The sequence below is a fragment of the Lissotriton vulgaris genome, chromosome 4_1, assembly GCF_964263255.1.
Source record: "Lissotriton vulgaris chromosome 4_1, aLisVul1.2, whole genome shotgun sequence".
Taxonomy (NCBI): domain Eukaryota; kingdom Metazoa; phylum Chordata; class Amphibia; order Caudata; family Salamandridae; genus Lissotriton; species Lissotriton vulgaris.
The window spans coordinates 1,428,379,206-1,428,402,635 of NC_141691.1; positions in this window are offsets into that span (position 1 = coordinate 1,428,379,206).

The window sequence follows — 23,430 nt, forward strand, 5'->3', positions numbered from 1 at the left end:
ACCAGTTATAGTTAGCTGGAAATTTTACTGATATAAAACCATTGAAATTCCCACGTTATAGTTAGTCGGACTCACTATAACTTGCGCGTGCAATGCACTGCTGATGACGTCACATATTACATCACTCATGACATGGTCAGTGACATCACTCATGACATCACTGATGACACCATCCAGTGAATATGTGTCTTTCTGAAAAATAAATATTAGTGAGTTATGTTTAAATATTTAAATACATATATTAGTGTTTCACTTTGTGTATAAGTGGCTACATGTGTTGATAAGTAGCTACATGCGTATGTATATGGGTTATTTGATATTTTTATTAGTATTAGTATGAGTGTCTATATGGTTTGGTGGAGGTATTACTTAGCACATAGATGCATGAGTGACTGACTCTTTGTTTGTATGTGTTTTGAAGACAGCATATGTACAGGACTGTATGGGTGGATGAGTGTCTATATGTGTTTGTTAGTGAGTGAATGACTGTCTCACTAGTGTCTTTATCAGTAACTACATATGTTTTAATCTAGTATATATGAATATTGATGTATATAACTGAGTATATGTGAGAGTAAGAGATTGTAAGATTTCCTGTTTAAATAAGTATGTGTTTCTATAAGTGATTGTTTAAGAGAATAAATATGTGTAATTTTCAATAGAAGTAAGGTGGAAGTGTGTGTATAACTCTATTTTCAAATAAATGGTTGTTCAATAGTTTATTTGCACGTGTGAATATGTGTGTGAGTAACTTTTGGATGAATGTCGGTGTGTAACAGAATGTATAGGTGTATCTCTTCATATGATGAGTGAGTATATGTATGAGTGACTATATAGAACTGTTGGTGAATGAGTGGATGAGTATATAGATAGTGGAAGTACAGAATTGCTTGTTGTAACTGATATAGGTATGTCCATTTTTTAAAAATTTCAGTTTCTATTTTTGAATATGTGTCTCAAGGGTTACTTTACACTGAGAGGAGGTCTGTCACTATGTCACAAGGATGGTGTCATCAGTGATGTCATGAGTGATGTCACTGACCATGTCATGAGTGATGTAATATGTGACGTCATCAGCAGTGCATTGCACGCGCAAGTTATAGTGAGTCCGACTAACTATAACGTGGGAATTTCAATGGTTTTATATCAGTAAAATTTCCAGCTAACTATAACTGGTGTGAAACCTATGGTTTTTTCAGTGAATTTAATAGGTTTTTTAAATGCTAATTCCTAACTATAACTGGTGTGAAACCTATGGTTTTTTCAGTGAATTTCAAAGGTTTTTTAAATGCTAATTCCTAACTATAACTGGTGTGAAACCTATGGTTTTTTCAGTGTATTTCATAGGTTTTTTAAATGCTAATTCCTTTGTATATCGAGTTTCTAACCTTTTTTTTTTTTACAATTTGCTGTTTTTTTTCAGTATTCATTTTTTTTATAATTTTTTTTTTTGTGCTCTGGGTGTGCGCTCGGGGAAGCTTTCAGCTAAGCTCTCCTGTAAGCTTCTCCGTGCGCTCATCTGAAAGCGCACCCAGAGCGCAACTGTCGTTCGTGAAAAAAAAATATGAATGAAAAGTTAATAATAATGCAAAACATTTCGTACCATACAAATAAAATTTGTTTTTTTTAATATGGAAAATGATTATGCATTTCTATTAAAGATTGATGACGTCACTTCGGCGCGCAACGTACGTGCCCTCGGAAGCGCATACGTGCGCGGCGCCTAAACGCACGCAAAAGCGCCTACGATCGCGCCACGTGTGCGCCCCGGAAGCGCCTACGATCGCGCTGCGTAAACGCACCCGGAAGTGCACCCGAGCGCGCATCGTAAGCGCGTCAGGTCATGTGACCCTAAAATAACACTTTTCATTGGTTGCTAACAGTTTTTTTTTACAATGAATGAAATCCCCACCCATTTCCTTCACTTCTTCTTTCACTTTTGTGACTGAAAGACCTGCCTTTTTTGCTGCTCCATATTCCTGGATTCATCATGGCTGCCAGATCATCCAGCAGTGAAGATGACTTCATTGATGAAGAGCCACCTACCCCAAAGGTGAAGGGACATTTCATTTGGAAATTCTTTAAATTCCCAGCAGACCAGAAGAAGGTGAATGCACCAAAAGTAGAGTGCAGGATCTGCAAAAAGGTCCTGTCACGGGGTAACCCCCCAAAAAAATACTCTTTTGGCAACTTCACTATGATTCGCCATGTGGAGACCAGGCACCCCCAGAATTTTGCCCGAGAAAGTGTCAGGGCTCTGGCACAGGAGGTTCCCAGAGGTGGGGCCTCTACATCAACAGGAGGAGCAACTTCTTCTGGAAGAGAACAATCTCAGGGGCAGGTAGCAAACATCCAACCTGCATTCAACCATGGGGTCGTCAGATGCAGATACTGCAATCAACTCCTCACCTATGGGGAGCAAAGTGTCCTGCTCATGGTTCGGGCATTAGAGAACCATCACTGCCCTTCCCACCCCTAATTTTTTTCTTTTCTTTTTGCTCCTGTTGAGCAGTTTCTATTCCCTGTTTTTGTTCCTCTTCAGTTAAAAGAAGAAAACCAAAAGTTCTTTTCAGAACTACCTCCAATTCTCATCAAAGAGCTATAATCTTAAAAAATGAAGAGTAAGTGAAATATAGTGCATTGATAATTGAAAGGAGAATGAGTAAGAAAGAACAGAAAGGTATGAGAGGTGAAAGGAAGTGAAGTAGGAGGACTGAAAGAAGGTGAGTGTTAGAAAAGAAATTTATGACACAGTGAATAAACTGGAGGCCTCATTTCTGAAAAGTGACGCATCGCTACGTGAAAATAGCGATGCGTCACTTATCTGGACGCACTCCTTATGACATTCCACATATGTCATATTTAATATATGACTAATCAATTCGCAAGGAGTTACAGATATGTCAGTATTTCTGACATATCTCTAAACACAAAAGTAACGCATTGCAGGAGTGCGTCACAAAAGTGACGCAACTCCAGTAATGTGTCCTTTCACATGGAAAAAGCACCATGTGAAAGGTTTGCTGTGAAGCAGGCGCAAGATTTTGGCGCAACTGCATCCTAAAAGTGACGCACTGCGTCATTATTACCAAGCTTTTTGCAAGGAACACCCCCTCTGCATGCATTATACCTGACACTATTTTTTAAAAAGTGACGCATCTAGGTACATGGGTCACTTTTTAAAACTCTGCGCCATATTGTATCTGCATCAGGTATAATGTATGCAGAGGGGGCAATCCGTCGCAAAAAGCTTGGTAATAACAACGTACTGAAATCTATGAGATTTCCCTGCGTCACTTTTAGGATGCTATTGCGTCAAAATTTTGCGCCGGCCTCGCATCACTTTTATGTTTACACATATGTCAGAAATACTGACGTATCTGTAACTCCTTGCAACATGATTCGTCATACATTAAATATGACACATCTGGAATGTCATAAGGACTGTGTACAGAAAAGTGACGCATCACACCAGCAGTGTAATAAAATGTGCCTCGTTGCACTATATTTAAAGGATGCAACAGCATCCTAAAAGTGACGCAGTGAAATCTCAAACATTTCACTGCGTCGCTATTACAAAGCTTTTTGTGGGGGAACACCCCCTCTGCATGCATTATACCTCACGCAGATATAATGTGGCGCTTGATTTTAAAAAGTGACCCATCTACCTAGATACCTCACTTTTTAAATATAACGCAACGCAACACATTTTTTTACACTACTGGTGCAATGCGTCACTTTTCTGTGCGCACTCCTTATGACATTCCAAGTAACGCATTGCTGGAGTGCGTCACAAAAGTGACGCAACTCCAGTAATGTGTCCTTTCAAATGGGGAAAGCAGCATATGAAAGGTCTTGCCTCAGTCTAACACCTGCTGTAAAGCAGGCACAAGATTTTGACGCAACAGCATCCTAAAACTGACGCAGTGAAATCTCAAAGATTTCACTGCGTCGCTATTACAAAGCTTTTTGCGGGAGAACACCCCCTCTGCATACATTATACCTGACGCTATTTTTAAAAAGTGACGCATCTAGGTACATGGGTCACTTTTTAAAACTCTGCGCCATATTGTATCTGCAACATGATTCGTCATACATTAAATATGACACATCTGGAACGTCATAAGGAGTGCGCACAGAAAAGTGACGCATAACACCAGCAGTGTAATAAAATGTACCTCGTTGCACTATATTTAAAAAGTGACGCATCTAGATAGATGCGTCACTTTTTAAATATTGCATAACAATGCGCATTTTTTTACACCGCTGGTGCGTCACAAAAATTGACGCACAGGAAGCGCAAAACTAACAGCGCAAGGCCTTCATAAATATAGTCCTGGATTTAGGGGGTCACAGGGGGTCTACTCTTCCCCCTTATGATCCAATCAGCTTCCTGCGCGCAATTCGCGTGTCGCGCCTGGAGCGCACTCCCGTGCGCGCACGGGAGAGCGCATATCCCCGCGCAAAACGAAAAAATTTTTTTAATGCCCTGCAGGACCCTATTTTAGTCCCTACATCAAACCTAGGGGGTCAGAGGGGGTCTACTCTTCCCCCTTATGGTCATTTGCCCCTTTTTTTTTCAAACCCCTTGTGTCTCGATTTTACCGAGACACAAGATGGCGGCCGCTCCGCACTGTTTAGAATGTTTACAGACAACTGAGATCCAATCAGCTTCCTGCGCGCAAGTCGCGTGTCGCGCCTGGAGCGCACTCCCGTGCGCGCACGGGAGCGCGGCTATAGATATATATATTTTTTTGAACCTAAATTACTCAAAATCCACTGGAGCACATATCTTGAGACATAGCAAAGGCACATCGGGCTACCAGTCCCTACAATTTTGCCAAGTTTGGTGGAAATCCATTCAGCCGTTCGGGCTAAAAGTGAAATCGACCGCCCTATGGAAATTAACATGGGGAAAACGCGTTTTGGGACCCCCCTTTTATCTCGGCCCCCGCTTGACGAATCCCCCCCAAACTTTCAGGGAAGGACCGGACCGCCATGAGACCATTTTCCTGAAAATTTCAGGCAGATTCGTCAACCGGCGCCAAAGTTATTCAAAATAGAATGTTGAGATTTAACATTGAAAATTATCCTAACTATAACTACCTACTGGCGACCGCCAGTAGGTAATATATATATATATATATATATATATATATATATATATATATATATATATATATATTCACTGAAAAAACCATAGGTTATAGACCATATATAGTTAGGAATTAGCATGTACAAAATCTTGAAAATTCACTGAAAAAAAACCATAGGTTATAGACCATATATAGTTAGGGATTAGCATTTACAAAACCTTAATTTACTCGCACAAAACCATCGAAATTCCCATATATAGTTAGTTGCACTAACTATATATCGCGCACCCGCAATCCACTGCTGATGATGTCACATATTACATCATTCATGACATGGTCAGTGACATCACTGATGACATCACTGTTGACAACTCAAATGACATCACTGACAACATCACTGATGACATCATTCATGTGATAATACGATCAACCTCTTCAGACTCTAATATAACCTTAGATACACTCAGAGTAAACAGACACTCACAGATTGTCACTCATCCATGGAGTTACTCATACACCTAGTCAGTCATGCAAAGAATCAATCACACCTCAACTATACAGTTATACACACCTTACTTATTCAAACATATTCTAACACATATTTACTCTCTTATACAATCACTGATACAAGTTTTCAATGATCCATGCAGCCACTCACACATTCACTAACTCTTATACACAGTAATTTATATATGTCAACTCTCACATGTACTGTGTTTTACATATGTACTTACTTTGAAATATATGTATGTATGTATGTATGTTCTTATATAGCGCTCGATGTTACCCTTGGGCATCTCGGCGCTTGCCTTGGGAACCCATCCTGGTTTTTCCCTGTGAGACCACCCGTGCTGGGCATCCCCAAGGTGAAAACCAGGCATCCCGCCGCGGGGGGGGCGTTGTGGAGATTAAGCAAGCTTGTTGCCCAGAGCTGCATAGTGTGAACTCGTGCTTAGAGTGGGCACCGAAGCGAGAATTATCGAGTCCGTGGACAATTGGGTTCAGGACCCTGCCGCGTCAGGAATCGAACCCTGGTCCCGGGTCTGACCTCAGCTTCAGGGTATGACTCCTCTAACCAGTGAGCCACACTTCTCCAAATATAGCACTGAGATATCCATTCACTCACCAATACACTCATGCACACAGTCAACCACCCATACAGCTGTTTCCACATGCAGTTTTGAACCCATACATCTAGTGAATCAACTGTTCACACATCTATGCACAGAGTCACACACCTCCCAGCCACGCCCACACACACACTCACTCTCCCATACAAATACTTGGGCAAGCAATCAATAACCCATGTACTTACTCATATAGCTACTGATCAACACATGCAGCAGTTTACAGAACAACAGATATAATGATGCACAAATTAAGACAGTTTAGTCACTAACCCATGCACTCAGTGAGACACATTTAATCACTCTCTCATACAGTCAGTCATGCACCTACTAAATCCTTCATCCAGACACTTATACATCCACTCATTCTTCAATATGTAAGACATATTTTAACTTTACAGAAACATACAGTCACTGGATGATGTCATCAGTGATGTCACTGACCATGTCATGAATGATGTAATATGTGACATCATCAGCAGTGGATTGCGGGTGCGCGATATATAGTTAGTGCAACTAACTATATATGGGAATTTCAATGTTTTTGTGCGAGTAAAATAAGGTTTTGTAAATGCTAATCCCTAACTATATATGGTCTATAACCTATGGTTTTTTCAGTGAATTTTCAAGGTTTTGTAAAGGCTAATTCCTAACTATATATGGTCTATAACCTATGGTTTTTTCAGTGAATTTCAATGGTTTTTTAATAGTAAATATCAAAAGCTGTAAAATGTATTCTTATTCTAATTCAAATATAAATGTTTTATATTTTTGTATTATATTTTTTTTATTTAAAAATTTTTGAAATTATTTTTTATTGTTTCGCTGCCGGTACGCGAACCGGTAAACGTTCCGTTAGTGCAAGTACCACGTTAGAAATCCACATCGTGACGCGTCGCATAATCGCAACGTATCGCGTTACTGCGTAATGCGCCTTATGACGCGCCGCGTTAGCGCACCCGGAAGCGCTCTGGAACGCGAACCAAGGCGCGAAACGCAGAGCCCCGGAAACGATCCGAGGCGCGGCGCGGAGCGCGTAACGTAAGCATATCAGGTCATGTGACTAGTTTATAAAACTTTTCATTGGTTCATTTTACTTTTAGTTTCCTAATGATGGAACGCTTGATCATATGACGTAAAATTAACACTTTTCATTGGTTTAGAACTTTTTTTTTCCCAAATGATGAAAGTCCCACCTTTTTTCCTCACTCTGACTTTCATTTTTATGAGAGAAAGACCTGTTTCTGCTTGTTCAGTCATGGCATCTGTAGTAGCTGCAGCTGGTGGACCCCCAGCACCACCACCACCTCCAAGGAAGAGTGGACCACCTCCTCAGGTCATCCTCCAACAAGAGGAGGAAGAAGAGGAAGAAGAGGAACAGGAGCAAGGGACAAGGGGCATATTATCAAGCCTGTGCGCTAAAATTATCGCCGCTTTATCGGCCGAAAACGGCCGATAAAGCGGCGATAATGGGCTTGATAATATGCTCTGTGGAATTCCAATCGAAGCCCATGTTAGATGTCTTCACATCTAACATGGGCTTCGATTGGAATTCCACAGAGCATATTATCAAGCCCATTATCGCCGCTTTATCGGCCGTTTTTGGCCGATAAAGCGGCGATAATTTTAGCGCACAGGCTTGATAATATGCCCCAAGGTTTTTTTTAAAAGAACAGCCAAGGAGGTCCCATATAAAAGAAAATTTTATTTGGCAATTTTTTTCATTTCCTCCACATCAAAAAAAGGTAAATGCCCGGTACGTTGGGGGGGCGTGGCCAACTGCCGAGCATGGCGGCAGCTTAACTCGGGAGCTCCACAAGGCTGACCGGCCAGCGTAATCATCCGTATGCCCATCCGCACGCTAACCCGCCCGAAGGAGTGAAATCGGCTCCGGGAAACAAGCGGCGCACTTTGAGCCTCCCCCGGCAAAAATCCGGCACCGAAAAGTGCTCCGTTCGGCGACGACGAAGTGGGGCCTCCACCTGCCCAGCAGCACCGGCCTGGAGTGCGGGACATGCCCGACCGGAAGTCCACCCTGCCCGGCCGGAGGACGTCGACCCTAGCCGGCGCCCGCGATCCACCGCCAGAAGACAGGTATCAGAGCGGCATCTGCACAGCGCGGCAGTCAGCGGATGCGAACACGACTGCCGCAACAGGGTCTGGGCGACAGTCCCTCCTACACGCGGAGTGGGCGCCCTCGAAGACGGCAGCGGCCATACATTGTGAAGGAGCCATCTTGAAACCACACAGCCGGGCGGGCATCCCTCGCGCATGACGAGGTAGGGCGACAGGCGCCTGGGACCACGCAGCTCCCCCCCGCAGCCCGGTGAATTGGACTCTGGCCTGAGACTGCATGGGGAGGGAAGGTTACTTACAGTCTGGAAGCACCTGCGACTGAAGCGCTCATAAAGGCTTGGAGAGCGGCGGTGCGACCAACGTGGAAGGGACGCCGCCGCAATCAAATGCTGCCTGCGAGGGGCCCGTAACCCAGCTACCGCCAGCGGCCATCGCGGCCTCCTATCAAGTCGCATTGCAGTAACCAAGAAGGTGGAGGCCACGCACGTGGCGGGACAACGAGACTAAACCCCAAGCAGATTGTGTCCCAGGCCTAGCATCAGAGGGCCCTGGTGCGTCACGAACCGAACTCCTGCAATCTGAGGCAACGGCGCATACCCAGGGGACGGTGAAATCAGTGAGAGGCTGGGCCAAGAGCAGTTGACCGGACCGGACGGTGCAGAGCCCGACGCAGCATTATGGCAGGCAAAAACACGAGGAGTACAACGACGCAGGCGAGGCTTGACAAATTTGCTTATACCCAGAGCGGTCATTCGCAGGGGCCAGGACGTCACTCCACCGGCGCATCCACAGACACGAATGAGACTGGGAAAGTTACACTGGAAGCCATTATGAAAACCCTCACTGAGGTCCAGGCGACAGTGGGCACCATCTCCACCGAAGTGAACCTGCTGAGAGCGGACTTTAAGAAAATGTCGGAGAGAGTATCCCAGGTGGAGGTGGTCACGAAGTCACTCATCGAAGACACCTCAGATCTACAGGTGGCGATGGAGCGACTGGACAAGACCACCAAGCAACTGCAAGAAAAACTGGATGACCAGGAAGGGCACTCACGAAGAAACAACGTCCGCATCCTAGGCCTTCCGGAATCGGAAGGGAAGGGCGCCATGGACCTTTACATCGAAGACCTTATCAAGTCCAAACGGCAGCCTAAAGGCCTATCCAACTTCTTTTCTGTCGAGAGAGCACACCGAGTCCCTGGGGGTGCGGCCAAACCGGGAGCCTCCCCGCGGCCGGTGCTGGCTAGACTCTTCAACTTTAGGGACAGAGACGCCATTCTGCAGGCAGCAAGGGTGGCACCACCTGTGAAGGTTCAAAACTCTACCCTGGCTTTCTTCCCAGACTATACGGCCGAAGTGGCCAGACGCAGAAAATCCTTCACAGAAGTGAAAAAGACGCTACGTGACAGGGGCCTGCCCTATTCGATGCTCTTCCCCGCCAAATTGCGGATTGTGGCTGAGGGGAAGACGTGGTTTTTCGACACGCCTGAGGTGGCACGAGAATGGCTGGACGGCTGGAGGCCGGTGGGCAAACCCCAGCGCCCGCACAAGGAACGCCAAGACCGCCGCAACGAGAGGACGACGGAACACCAGGAAGCCAGCCCAACTACTGAACGGGGCACCGTCGGGGGACTGGACTCTGATCTGGAACGAGACCCGTTTGATTCCGGTCAGCCTAGCAGGGGTTGACTACTTGAGCTGTGTACGACATGACACGGATACGGCCCTTGGGACCCCGGGCCGATGGAACTGAGTAGGGCGGGCTGAGGCCGGTGCCTGTAGGGGACTCACCAACCCCACAAGCAAGTAAGACTAGATGGGGAGGGGACAAAAGCACTCTGCCAAGTTGGGGATGCGGGCGGGACTTCGTCCGTGGCGCAGGGGAGCAGGGAGGGGGTGGGGGGGGGGGGAAGAATTTTACTGTTAAAGTTAAAGTTAACGTTACTGGTCATCATTATGATTGTACAAGGCACAGTTACACTGCTAGACGTCAGCGACTGACACCACGGCGCGCAGCTCCGCATACTGGCTTCACCACATTGCTGCCCATTGGCATCCTGGGTCATAAACCCAAATGGCACAACAAGCACAAGCAGCACCCGCTGAGGGCGCCCCTGTGATGACACTGGTGCCCCCGCTGAAACTACTTACTTGGAATGTCAGGGGATTAGGGGACAAAATTAAACGTGGTTTGGTACTGCAAACCATCAAACGCCATAAATCTGACCTGGTACTACTCCAGGAAACACATCTAGCGGGTACCACTTGCAAAGCACTGAACAGGCGGGGTTACACGATGGCAGTACACTCTGAATTCACCACAAGCTCCAGAGGCACCGCGATACTCCTCAAGAAAAACTCATCATTTCTGGTCACTAGCCACAAGACAGACGATCAGGGGCGTTTTGCGGCACTCTCTGGCCAATGGGAGGGGAGGGCCTTAAATGTGGTGTCTGTGTACATCCCCCCAGCGCTTCACTCTACAGCACTGCCAGCTCTTGGGCAATTTCTCATTGATCTCCCGGAAGGTGATATGATCCTTGGGGGAGACTTCAATGCTATAACGGACCCCTTACTAGACACCTTTCCCGTACAGGATCGCCAGAGAGGGACTGCCACGCTTCCTGGATTCCTGACTGCCATGGGCCTCACGGATGTGTGGCGTCATTTGAACCCCACGGCGAAGCACTACACGCACTACTCAGCCCCCCACGACAGCCTTTCACGTATTGACTTCTTCTTCTTTCTAGGGGTGGGACTGGGCTCCATAGACGGGCTGGAAATTCTACCGAGAGGCATCTCTGACCACTCCCCGATCTCCCTTCACCTTTCTACCAAAGAACAAAAGCGCGCTAGAGTATACCCGATTTATCCAAACTATCTGCAGATCCCTGGTGTCAGGAAAAAACTTACATTGGCTACAACACACTACTTTAACGAAAACGTGGGCTCGGTCACCTCACCCTCGGTACTATGGGAGGCGTACAAGGTGGTCCTACGAGGAGCATCCATATCGGCCATTACTGGGCATAAAAGGGAATCCAGAGCTGAACTGGCGAATTTAGAGTTAGCACTACACACAGCGAACAATGCCCACATGGCAGACCCCACCCCTAACTCCGCACACGAGTTACTGCTCCGACAGCAACAACACCAAGCACACCTCACCACAGTCACTAAAGGGCACCTTGCGAACACCGCACACCGCATATATGATGTGGGAGATAAGGCAGGGAAAATGCTAGCATGGCTGGACAAGCAGGGCGGCAGCAACAAGGGGATACAACGACTCTATGATGCTGGGGGCCAGCTGCAGACGCACCCGGAACGGATTGTAAACGCACTAGCGCACCACTTCCAGGGGATATACACACCAACACGTTCGGTCACAGAACAGGAGGCCCTGGCCTCGCTCAGCCACATTTCTATCCCTGTGCTCGCTCCTGAGGCGCGGCAGGAAATTGATACAGACCTGACGGAGGGAGAGATCCAATTAGCGATTCAGGCATTACAGTCCGGCAAAGCTCTGGGCCCCAACGGCATTCCTGTGGAATGGTATAAGGCGATGGACTCGGTGCTGGCCAAGCCTCTCTTGGACATGTACAATGAGAGCGTAGAGACGGCACTGCTTCCGCTTGACCAACGCACGGCCACTATCGTGGCCATCCCCAAGCCAGCCAAGCCACCGACAGATTGCGCATCGTACCGGCCTATTTCATTGCTCAATACAGAAGCAAAGTTATTAGCGAAACTCCTGGCCAGTCGTCTGACTAAGCATCTGAGTACCCTGATACACCCAGACCAATCGGGCTTCATGCCTCACAGGAGCACAGCGCTGAACCTACGGAGGGTGCATGGGGTGCTAGCACGAGCGCATCTTCTTACAGACCAGGCTGTGATACTCTCCTTGGACGCAAAAATGGCGTTTGATCTGGTGGAGTGGGAGTACCTGTTTGCTGTCCTGACCCGAATGGGCTTCGGCCCTAAATATCTTGCATGGGTGCGACTACTCTACACCTTGCCGGTGGCGCAGGTGGTTGCAAATGGTCACATATCATCGACCTTTCCACTAGGGCGGGGAACCAGACAAGGGTGCCCGCTATCACCCCTTCTATTTGCGTTGGTGCTGGAGCCAATGGCAATCTTGCTCAGAGCGACGCCACTGTTCAGGGGCATCACTTGGGAGGACGGATGGGAGGACAAGGTCTCCCTGTATGCGGACGACATGCTGATCTACATGATCGGACCAAATGAAGGGGTCCCTGCTCTGTTGGCTCTATGCGATGAACACGGCAAGGCTTCGGGCTACCTCCTGAACTGGTCCAAGTCCATACTTTATGTCCTCAAGGGTCCGGGTCCAGTGCTTCCAGCCGAATGTCCCCTCAAGATAACCACCACCTCATTTAAGTACCTGGGTATTTTTGTGACTGCCGATGCTACGCAGTTCTATGCTGAAAACTTGCAGCCACCTCTGCAACGCTTACGTGCAGATGTCAGATACTGGGCTACACTGCCGCTGACCCTTCTAGGACGAGCGGCGCTATATAAAATGATGGCTCTGCCGAGGTTTCTCTATGTACTCGAAAACTCCCCTTATGTGGTGAGCCCACGATACTTCCGACAGGTCGCGGCACTGGTTTCCAGTCTGCTATGGAGCAATGGCCCAGCACGAATTGCGCAGAATAAACTGGTGAAGAGCTGGTACGAGGGGGGGATCGCGCTGCCCAATCTCCAACTATATTACTGGGCGTCCCAGCTTAAGGTTGTTAATCATTGGATCCATGCCACACGGGAGGACCCCGCATATAAGGCGGACTGGTCGCAACTGGGGACGGAAGGCATGCTCTCAGTGCTGTACAACTACCCGCAAGTAAAGGCCTTACTGGGCCCAACGCTGCACACGGCGACGCTCTGGCATGCGGCACAATCACGTCTGGGGTGGAAGGGTAAAATTACCAAATTGACTCCATTGTGGGACACTAAAACACTGGGTAACCTGCGGACCTGTAAGGGGTTCGCACGATGAGATACCATAGGGATATCGGTGTTCGGGGACCTCTGGGACAAGGGCACGGTCGTCCCTATCACGCAGCTCCAACAGCAATACGGTATGGGTCCCTCTGAAACATATCGGTATATGCAAATCCGCCATGCTCTAATGCAAGCAATCCCACCAGACACCACGCTCCCAGAATCATCACCGCTAGAAGACAGGCTATTGACCGAATTTATGGAGCAGAAGGCGACCTCACTCACGTACAAAAAACTGATTAATAACCTGCCGGATCCCACACAGAGACTTAAAGAAAAGTGGATGGGTGAGCTGGGGGAGATGGATGACACGGAGTGGAACGAGGCGCTTGCCTCACCGCGGGAGGTAGGCATCTCGGCCAGATTCCGCCTGGTGCAGCTTAAAATTCTACATCGCACCTACTACACCCGCACACTACTTCACAGAATACAAAGGGCACCACACCCATACTGCCTCAGGGGATGCGGGGAAGAGGGAACTCTCCTCCACACGCTATGGGAATGTCCTCAAATCATGGAACTTTGGAGGCAGGTTATGCGCACAGTCTCGCAGGCCATCAATATGTCTGTCCTGCCGGAACCCCGTAAGTGCTTGCTGAACGTCTGGGACCCTACAGACCTAAACAGATATGAACAACTATGGGTCACACTGGCGGTGACAGTGGCCAAACGAGACATTGCGCAGAGGTGGGGTGCCCCGGAGTTGCCAACGGTGGCAGGGTGGATAAGGAATATGGACCTCCTAATGGTGAGAGAAAGAGCAGTTTACGTGTTGAGGGCATGCCCCCGCAAGTGGAATAAAGTGTGGACGCCATGGAACAAATATAGGGGGGAACCGTGTGAGGCCCTGCCGGAGGGTGAGGACTCAGAATCAGAGGATGACGAAGGCTAGTAGTAAGGATATGCCAGCACGATGATGAGGGAGGTCGGGAGGATGCGGGAACGCAACGCCACCTTAGGAGAAATACTGATTAATTGTACCTGTAGAGAACTGTATGTGTATGTGAATGGAAATATTCAATTGCTCAATGATGACCATAGTTGGGTTTTACTGTTTATGTTTGCTTTTTCTAAAACTTCAAATTGTCAATCTCAGACGAACATATCAGAAGTGTATTGTAGGGGAATACCTTAGGGATAAGAAGCAGAATGGGGCCATGATCCGCATATGTTCATTTCTCCTAACTGTTCCAATGCATGGCCGTGGCAGACATTGATAGTTGCGGACACGCGATATGTTGTGTTCTTTTCTTATGTTTACACCTACAAATGATATGTAAATGCAACTAACGAATGAAAGTATGAATATCTCTTTTGAACTCCTGACAATAAAGAATTAAAAAAAAAAAAAATGCCCGGTACGTTACCTGCCTCATCTGCCACGATGTACTCTCCCGAGGAACCGAAACACAATATAGTTATGGTAATCAAACCATGCATCACCATATGGAGAGGTGGCACCCGATGAATTACAGTGCTGCCCAAATACGAGATTTGGTGGATAACCCCCGACCTGCCAGTACATCCACCAATGAAGTGGCAGTGACGGAATCAGAGGCAAGGGAAACGATCCCAAATCTTCAGAAGAACTTTGGACAAATGAAAATGACATGTTTAACTTGCGGAAAATTAATTTCCTGTGGAGAGAGGAGTGTAACTCTAATCAATAGAGCTTATGAACATCATCAATGTACAAAACGTCCCAGAAACTAAATTTTCTTTTTTTTTTGTTGCTCCTGTTGAGCCCTTTCTAATGAATCATTTTTGTTTCTCCCCCCCAAAAACACACAAAAAAAATATAAAACAACAAAAATAATAAAAAAAAGTTCTTTTCAGAACTACCTTCCCTTTATGAAAAATTGCTAGAATGTTTAGCACTCTAGCAACCTCTATTTCTTTTGATTCGCTTCCTGGTTCGCGCGCCGGTACGCGAACCTGAAGCGAACTAAAAAAAATTTTTTTTACAAAAAAAGAAGAGTAAGTAAACAGAGAGTAATGTTAAAAGAAAGACAAATAGAGGGAGTAACACACAGTTACTGTTGAAAGAGGGACTGAGAAAAGGAGTGGAAAGAGTAGTATAAATGAGTAATAGAAAAAGAAATGAGGGAAGTAGCAAAGGCAGGAAACTAAGGGTTAAAGAAATGAAGCAGTGGAACTAATAAAAGTTAAATGTGATAGAGATGTAACGTAAAGAGTACTAAACACTTACCTTATAATTGTCGTTAACGTAGTCAATTGTCATTTTTATACTTTTAATCTGTGTAAGAAAGAACAAAAAATTTTACATTAATAGAAGGTAGTAAAAAAAGAGTGAGCATGAGACAAGATGAATACATATTATAAATCACAATTCAAAGTACAAAATTAATTATACATATTTAATGGTTTATTTTTGCTTTTCTCAGAATATATCAAATTTCACTGAAAACAGTGAGTTGAAGGTATTCATCATATAACAGCGGGGAAAAAAAAACACAATCAAAATAATTGTGTTTAAAAAACCCAAATAATATAACTAATCAGAAATCAGAACTCCTCAAAAGTAACTTACTTTCTATGACGTCAAAGGATGTCCTATGAACAGCTTATACTCTGTTGTGCTGTTACTATTTTCTGCCCGCCACTTTCTGAAAGATAAACTCCATCGTTTTAAGAAAAATTAGAGATACAAAGCAATTTAAAACAGCATACTAAATTACAGCAACACCTAGAATCATTATAATCCAGTTACCTACCCTAAATTCTCACTTCTGAAAACAAGTCAAAAGGCAACATTGCTTCATACTAAAATGGTAATCATTGCCGAAAGACTAGCCTTTTTTATATTTCAAATAAGCTGTGTAATATCCTGATGTTGTCAAAGAACCATCATAATATATAATGGCTGCAGTTACAAATGTTCTTCCTGAAATCCATGACTGTGTAGCCAAAACATTTTTAATTAGACTTGACAACTTATTTTCATCCAGTTTATGTAGTTGAAATTGTAAAATGACATTTCACCCATAAGTTTCCATAAATAATGTGGACAGCATTGCAGACTTACATTTCCTCTACTCCTTGTTTTGATCTGCTGCTTGAATTAGCTTATAAACACAAACAGTTTTCGCTCTGTACTACACTTATCCACAAGGCCATATAGAGTAGGAGCCATTAGAACCTCTTGAAATTCCTCAGAACAAATCCCAAGATTCCTTTCCTAAAATTTTGGTTGTAAGAACACCAGGTAAGACTTTTGAAGGTAGAAAGGCAATCTTTTTTTTAAAGTTAAAACAGAATCATTGCAGAATAACCAGCCATTTCCAGACTTCAAATAAGCTGTGTAATGTCCTGAAGTAGTTGAAGGACCGTCATGATATATAATTGCTGTAGTTACAAAAGTCCTTCCTGTTATTGACAACAGCGAAGCCACAAAATTATTAATTAAAGTTGTCAATTTAGTTCCATCAGGCCTACATCGTTGGAACATTAAAATGACATACTGGCCATAACTTCGTATAATTAACGTGGACAACATTGCAGACTTACATTGGCTACACTCCATGTTTTGATCGGCTGCCTTTACTAGCTTATTGAAGGATACTGATTTACTGTCAGGCAAAGTTAAATATATAAATCTTTCTGAGTCTACACTAGTAGTACTTGATAGCCTACAGTTCTCGCAATCATGCTGCCATTGATAAGAAAGGTCAAACAGATAATCTACATCTACACCTTCATCTTGCAATACATCAAGCATATACATTAAACACTCCTGACAATCCTGCTGAATATTTTGAGAGAATTGTGTTTGACCTGAACAATCGTCTAACAGATAACGAATTTCAGACACACTTTCTACTCTTGTTCTATCAGCGCTACATTTCTCTAACACAGAATTCAACAAACAGCATAAAGTTTGTTCCGAATTGATCACAATCTGTTCTTTTAAAGTCTCTAGTGAAAAGAGAACATTAACCACTACATTAGCATAGCAGTTGACACCAGAACTATTTTCAAATTGAAAACCAACAACATTTTCAACAGAATTCATTTTATTCCTGCTTACAATTTTTGGTTCATCAACTTTTGGTCTTTTTGCTTCAACCTCCCTACTATTACTAATATTTCTTCCTTTACGGCCTACCACACGTTTCTCAAACAAAGGATATTGAGGCAAATGTGGTGCATACTCTCTTCTTAACCTATTGTATTCCTTAACACAATCTAGATCCGCTCAAATGTTTGTGACATCACAGTCAATCAAGTACAATCTCGATAAAGTTCTCACTCGTGACAATGCTACACAAGCCATACCCTCTTTGAACACAGAACTGCCAATATTCACTAAAGCAGTATCTACACTTAAACCTTGCGATTTATGAATTGTCACCGCATATGCCAAGCAAACAGGAAACTGCTTACGGCGAACATATAAGTCTTTTACAAGCAAAAACCTAGCTGTGCAACAACCAATTAGCTGTATTTCCTCAATGCCATCAAATTTAATTTTTAAAAATTCAATTCCATCTCTACCTCTGTATTTCTCAAAATCAACAACATTACCCATTGATCCATTTACCAGACCTCTTTCAACATGTAAATTCCTTCTCAAAATGATACGGCAATTTAAGCACACATTCAGAGTCTTTTCAAAACCTGCAGTTTTAGATGCAGTCTTCTCTAATGAATCCAATTTAGATTTCAAATTCTCAGACAAAACAATTGTTGTACCCATATGCTCTATTCTGTCAATAGCTTCCAGTTTCACAATCTCTTGGTTTTCTAAATTCAACATTTTGTTGTTGAAGATGGAACATTCTGCAAGAGTTGGCATCAAACATATTCCAGACTTTTTCTGAGTAATTTTCTGAAAAATATCCTCTGGCAGAACGTCTTCTTCTGGATACAAATTTGACAGTAATCGTGCATGTAAAGCTTCTTTCCCACGCTCAGTCACTGTCCCGATTCTAACATCTTGTAGAATATTCTTGTAATCTTCGTCCTTCGCCTGACGCATATTTTCACGCAGCTCAGCATAATTGAAGTTTAACCATATGTTAACGTTGCCAATGCTCCCTAGGAACTTCTTGGTATCTTCATGTGTAAGCAGTTTAAACACTGGTTGTCCTTTCACTGGTGTCAGCTGCAGAAGATCACCGAAAACAATGATGTGTTTGCCACCGAATAACACATCATACTCTGTTTTAAGAACTTTCTGCATTCTCAAATGCACAAAGGCAAGCATGACATTGGAAACCATGCTTACTTCGTCAATGATAAGAAGTTTCATCTTCTTCAAGACTCTAGATACTTCACAACAAGCATCCCCAGATAACTTGTGGTATTGTAATTTGTTATCATGCTCCACTGGCAGCATCAGTAGCCGATGCAAAGTAATCCCTTTAATGTTATGTGCTGCCAGTCCAGTTGGAGCAGTGACAACACAAGACAGCGATGACTCAGTTCTTTTCTGCAGATAACATGAAATTGCTTTAATGAGGAAACTTTTTCCAGTTCCTGCTTCTCCACTCACATACAGTCGGACAGGCTTCAACGACGTACATGAGCACTCTTTCTTCTCATGACTTAATCCATGCTCAATTTGGTTGGTAACTTCGTCATATATTTTCCTCTGCTCAACGTTGAGTTGTCTTTCCAAATCTTCTAAGTTAACCGCATCATTCTGAGCATGTGCCATGGCTCTTTCCACTTCAATCATAGCTGTGGCAGCTTCATTTTCGATAACTGGTTCTCCTAGTGGATCCTGACTCAATCAAACAGAACTCTGACTGTCCTGAGAACTGTCTCTAGCAATCTCAGCTGCAATTGTTGCTTCCTGCTCGATTTCTGCATTCAACATTTCTAGATATTTTGGAAAAACAGGACATTCTATGGACTCCTTGGCTGCATTAAAAGAGTCTTCGTAACAGAGGAAATCTCCAAGCAGTTCCTCTTCTGCACGCCAAGGCTTGAAAAGTTGCAAAAGAGCTAAATAGAAAAACTCTTTTCTTTCTGGAGATTCGCAATTCAATTTTCGATGATTTACCAAATGACATTTTCTTTGCTTGACCAGACACCCCTCACTTCCAATTACAGCATACACTCCTTTATCAATATCTTCTTTGATGTTCCTCTTGAAAACGTAATTTTGTAGAACATCACACAGACAAACATTCTCCAGGTGACTGCTTCTATTTGGATAATATGTATCCAACATGTTGGTCTTCAAAATATCTGTACTGCTTGGCTCCTTCTCCGCCAAATACTTAATTTCCCGTACAGGTTTCAGAACTCGATTACGCGTTGCAGCAAGACCAAGACTCGCCCAAATGATACTCCTAGATTTGACATAGAGACTTGCTGAAGATAACCGGTCAGAACATTCGTAAGCTCCGATTTCTCGATGCGACAACATCTTCAGACTGAAACTGTACAACTTCTTACTGAGGCTCTTTTCATGGGAAATATCCTCCCACATATACTTCAGTTCTGTCTTTTCTTTTTTGGTGATGTAAGACGTCACATACCGAGCCACAGCCATACAGTTGTCAGCCACAAACTGTATATCCATGTTAGCATTCCACATGGACAAAATCACTGGGTTGTAGTCATTAATGTACTTGGACTCTTCGTTTCTTTTCAAATTGTATGTGTTTTTGGGTGATTTCCTTGTCACATTATGTTGCAGCGAAGACATCAAATTGTTAACTCTTCCTTTTGATATCAACGACCGTAGAAATGCAAAACGACATTTGGTGTAGTACTAGTCCTTGTTTCTGAATTTACGACGACAGTACTTTCCACAACGATGGCTTTGAAACCGTAAAACTTGTTCTCTTAGACTTTTATCTTCATTTGTCTTTGGAACAGCACATGTAGCATACTGTTCTATGAAACTCATCACTAAGTCATCCGGATCTGTTCCAAATTTGCGTGCATTTTTGATCCATAGCAGCATATGTATATGAGGAGCACCTCTTGCTTGATACTCCTTTCTCCAGAAGAAATCCAACACCTCTCCAAGAGGTGGATTTTTCTTGTTCATGATGAAAGACATCATAGCTTCAAATCTATGATTGAAGTATCTGCATACATTCACTGGATCCAAAGAGCACAGTTCTCCGGGTGTCTTGAATTAGATATTTTCAATGTTTCCATTTGCCTCTCGTAGAAATTTAAGTAAGTCTTCCCAGCCATACTCAGCACAGCTGAGAGTGAGGAACCATGTGGGAGTTCCTAAGTTCCTCAGCATACATTTTAAGTCACCATGACGGCGGTACCAATACTCATTAGTACCACGCTGACAAGCCATGAGATTAATCAGGTGAGAATCCAAAATACTGTCTTGCACATTGACTTTATCCATAAAGTCCCTTGCCGAGATATTTCGCAGTTGTACACCACTTTTCAAGATGTGGTTCACTGCATAAGACAATCCAGAGAGATCACTTTCAAACAGTAGATGAAATAAATAGGGAATGCATTGACGAAACCAGGGATCTACTGCATACAATCGTAAAGTCCGGTATTCTGAAGCAGGAATTTGAACAGGTCGCTCATCATATCGTCCTCCTCGAACTGTGGAAAATAACTGTGGGAAACATCGAGCTTCCAAACTTTCCTCCCAAACAATAATGGGACTCCCTTTGGCTTGTTTCATTTGAAACAACTCAATAGCATTCCCCATGACTTCCTTGGAATGCAAAGGATGAACACTATAATGTTCATATATTTCTTCATTTTTAGAGGCTTCTACTTTCTCAATTTGTCCAGCACACAAATCGCTGTCCTCTTCTTCACTTACTTCCTCTTCTGCAACACATACATTCTTGTAGTACTCATTATTTTTTATCAAATACAATGTTGCCTTTTTGACTTTTCTAACATCCACTAAATCTTGCCAGATTTTCTTACTCTTTGTCGGAACACCATTAACTATGATAACCAGAGGTTCCTCTTCCACTTTCTCTACTCCAATTGTATTAATGTTTTTCTTCAAATCTAAAGGCAAATAAACAACTCTTCCCTTTAATCCTCTCTGTAAATCTGATGGAGGCAATTTCCCTGTCTTTGGCTCCATTCGTACAATAGCCTGGAAGGGATGGACACTTTGAATCAAAATAGATTCATAAGTATTTAAATCCTTCAATTCAGAAGGAATGTCAACTAATTCCAGATTATTATAAACCGCTCTAGCAGGCATCTGGTTTTGGTTTAATTTGTTATAACAATAAGTACACATACGTTGGTCCGCTCCTAAATCAAAACAATTTTCTACCATCAAGTATGTGGCAAAATCCTTCCATTCACTATTGTTTTCCATATCACTTTTTGCATATAAATCCACTAACTTAGTCTGATTCTTATAATAAGTCCGTCGACAACACACACAAGTGAAATTAGGCCTCTCACTTGATTTCACCATAAACGTGGAAATTTCCTTGTGAAACTTATGTGTACTGAAAATCTATACACTCTCTTCCACATTACCTTCTTCTAGTGGGTCAATTTCAACATTGTTCTCTTTACCAGCAAAGTAACAGAACTCAATTTCTTGACAAATATTCTTCACATCTACTTCAGAACCATGCAAAAGAGCACTGCTTAATTGTTTAAGCATAATTGCTGGACTCTTAGCATAATACAACATTCTAACTAATTTCCTCACTTTATTATGATGCACTGCTAGCATCCTGAAATGATGAAAAACACTCTGGCATACTCTCCTGGAAAGACAAGCCAGTGAATGACCATGCAAACCTGTCACTTGTCTCACTCTGCAAGGATCTAATTCTTGCAACAACTTTATTTTTTGTTTTAAACTTTTCTTATTAAATGTCCGTATAAAATCACAAAGCAAATTGATGAAATCCTGTCGCACACTGCAAATAGAACTACACCTCCAGGTGTACACTGGTCCCTTAGGACGTCTCCCTAAAACCTCATCACTTGACACCTCTTCTGCATCTGCAGACACAAGTTTTTCTTTTTCAACCGGACGACCATCTTTTACCTCATATGCTCGACCACTGCTGTCAACTGCATGCACCAAATCATTGTCCTGAAAATAACTCTCCTCATTAAAAAATGCCTCACTATTTGAACTATGCATCCATTCTCCTAAGAAAACTTCACAAAAATTAATTCGATTAACTACTCTCTTCCATCTACTATTTGATTTGAAAACATAAATTACCTTGTTTAGTTTCCTAATTCTATTAATTACCAAAATAAATAACTTTCGCTTAATTTCGAAAGCCTGATCAATAATTTTCTCTACATTTTTCTTTTTCTTATAAAATGCCACTTTCTGTTGGCCTTTCTTAAATTGTTTTAGCAAATTGACAATTACCCTGTTGCGGAACATTCGCCTACGAATGTTCCTGAATGTATTTTCCCTTCTACTGCCATGCACAGAGTTATCTCCTGCTCTAGCAGAAACTTTTTTGACGTGCCTTTCCTTTCCATTTAAATTGGCTCTCTTTTTCTGGACTAAAACTTGTTCTGTAGTTATACTTTTGTTTCTACAAATGTTTCTAAGGAATGATTTCTTTCTCTTACCCAGAGCTTTCTTCGTGCGTTGACGTGATTTTAATGTAGAGGACTGCTGCAAGCATTTAGTAATCTGCTGTCTTTGACGTTTCGTAGCCTTTCGGATTCTATCCTTAGACGGCATTTTCTAATTTCTAAATAATCTGCAGTTGAATCTGTGGTAAAATATAATAAAAAATGTTATTAACCACTATTACCAAACAGTAAATCAATAACAGTAAGGATTTGATTCAGCAATGCTATAAAGATGATTCAGTGAAATCTTCTTAATTTTACTGTGATAGTGATAGTATTACAGGGCTTTCATGCAAATGACTGCCCACCCTGCAACAAAAAGCCCACATGAAACTTGACGTACATTAAATTGTGTACTTACCTGCAATAATACATATGCCAGTGTTTAGGTCCCTCCACCCTGCCCCTCCCCCTCCTCGCCTCCCTGCCCCACCGTAACTCCCTCCACGACCCGCTGCTGCTATCTTGCAACATGGTGCATCTTGAAAATCTCTCCTGCATTATAAAAGTGACGCAACAGCAGCACAAAATAGGCGCACATCCATCATAAAT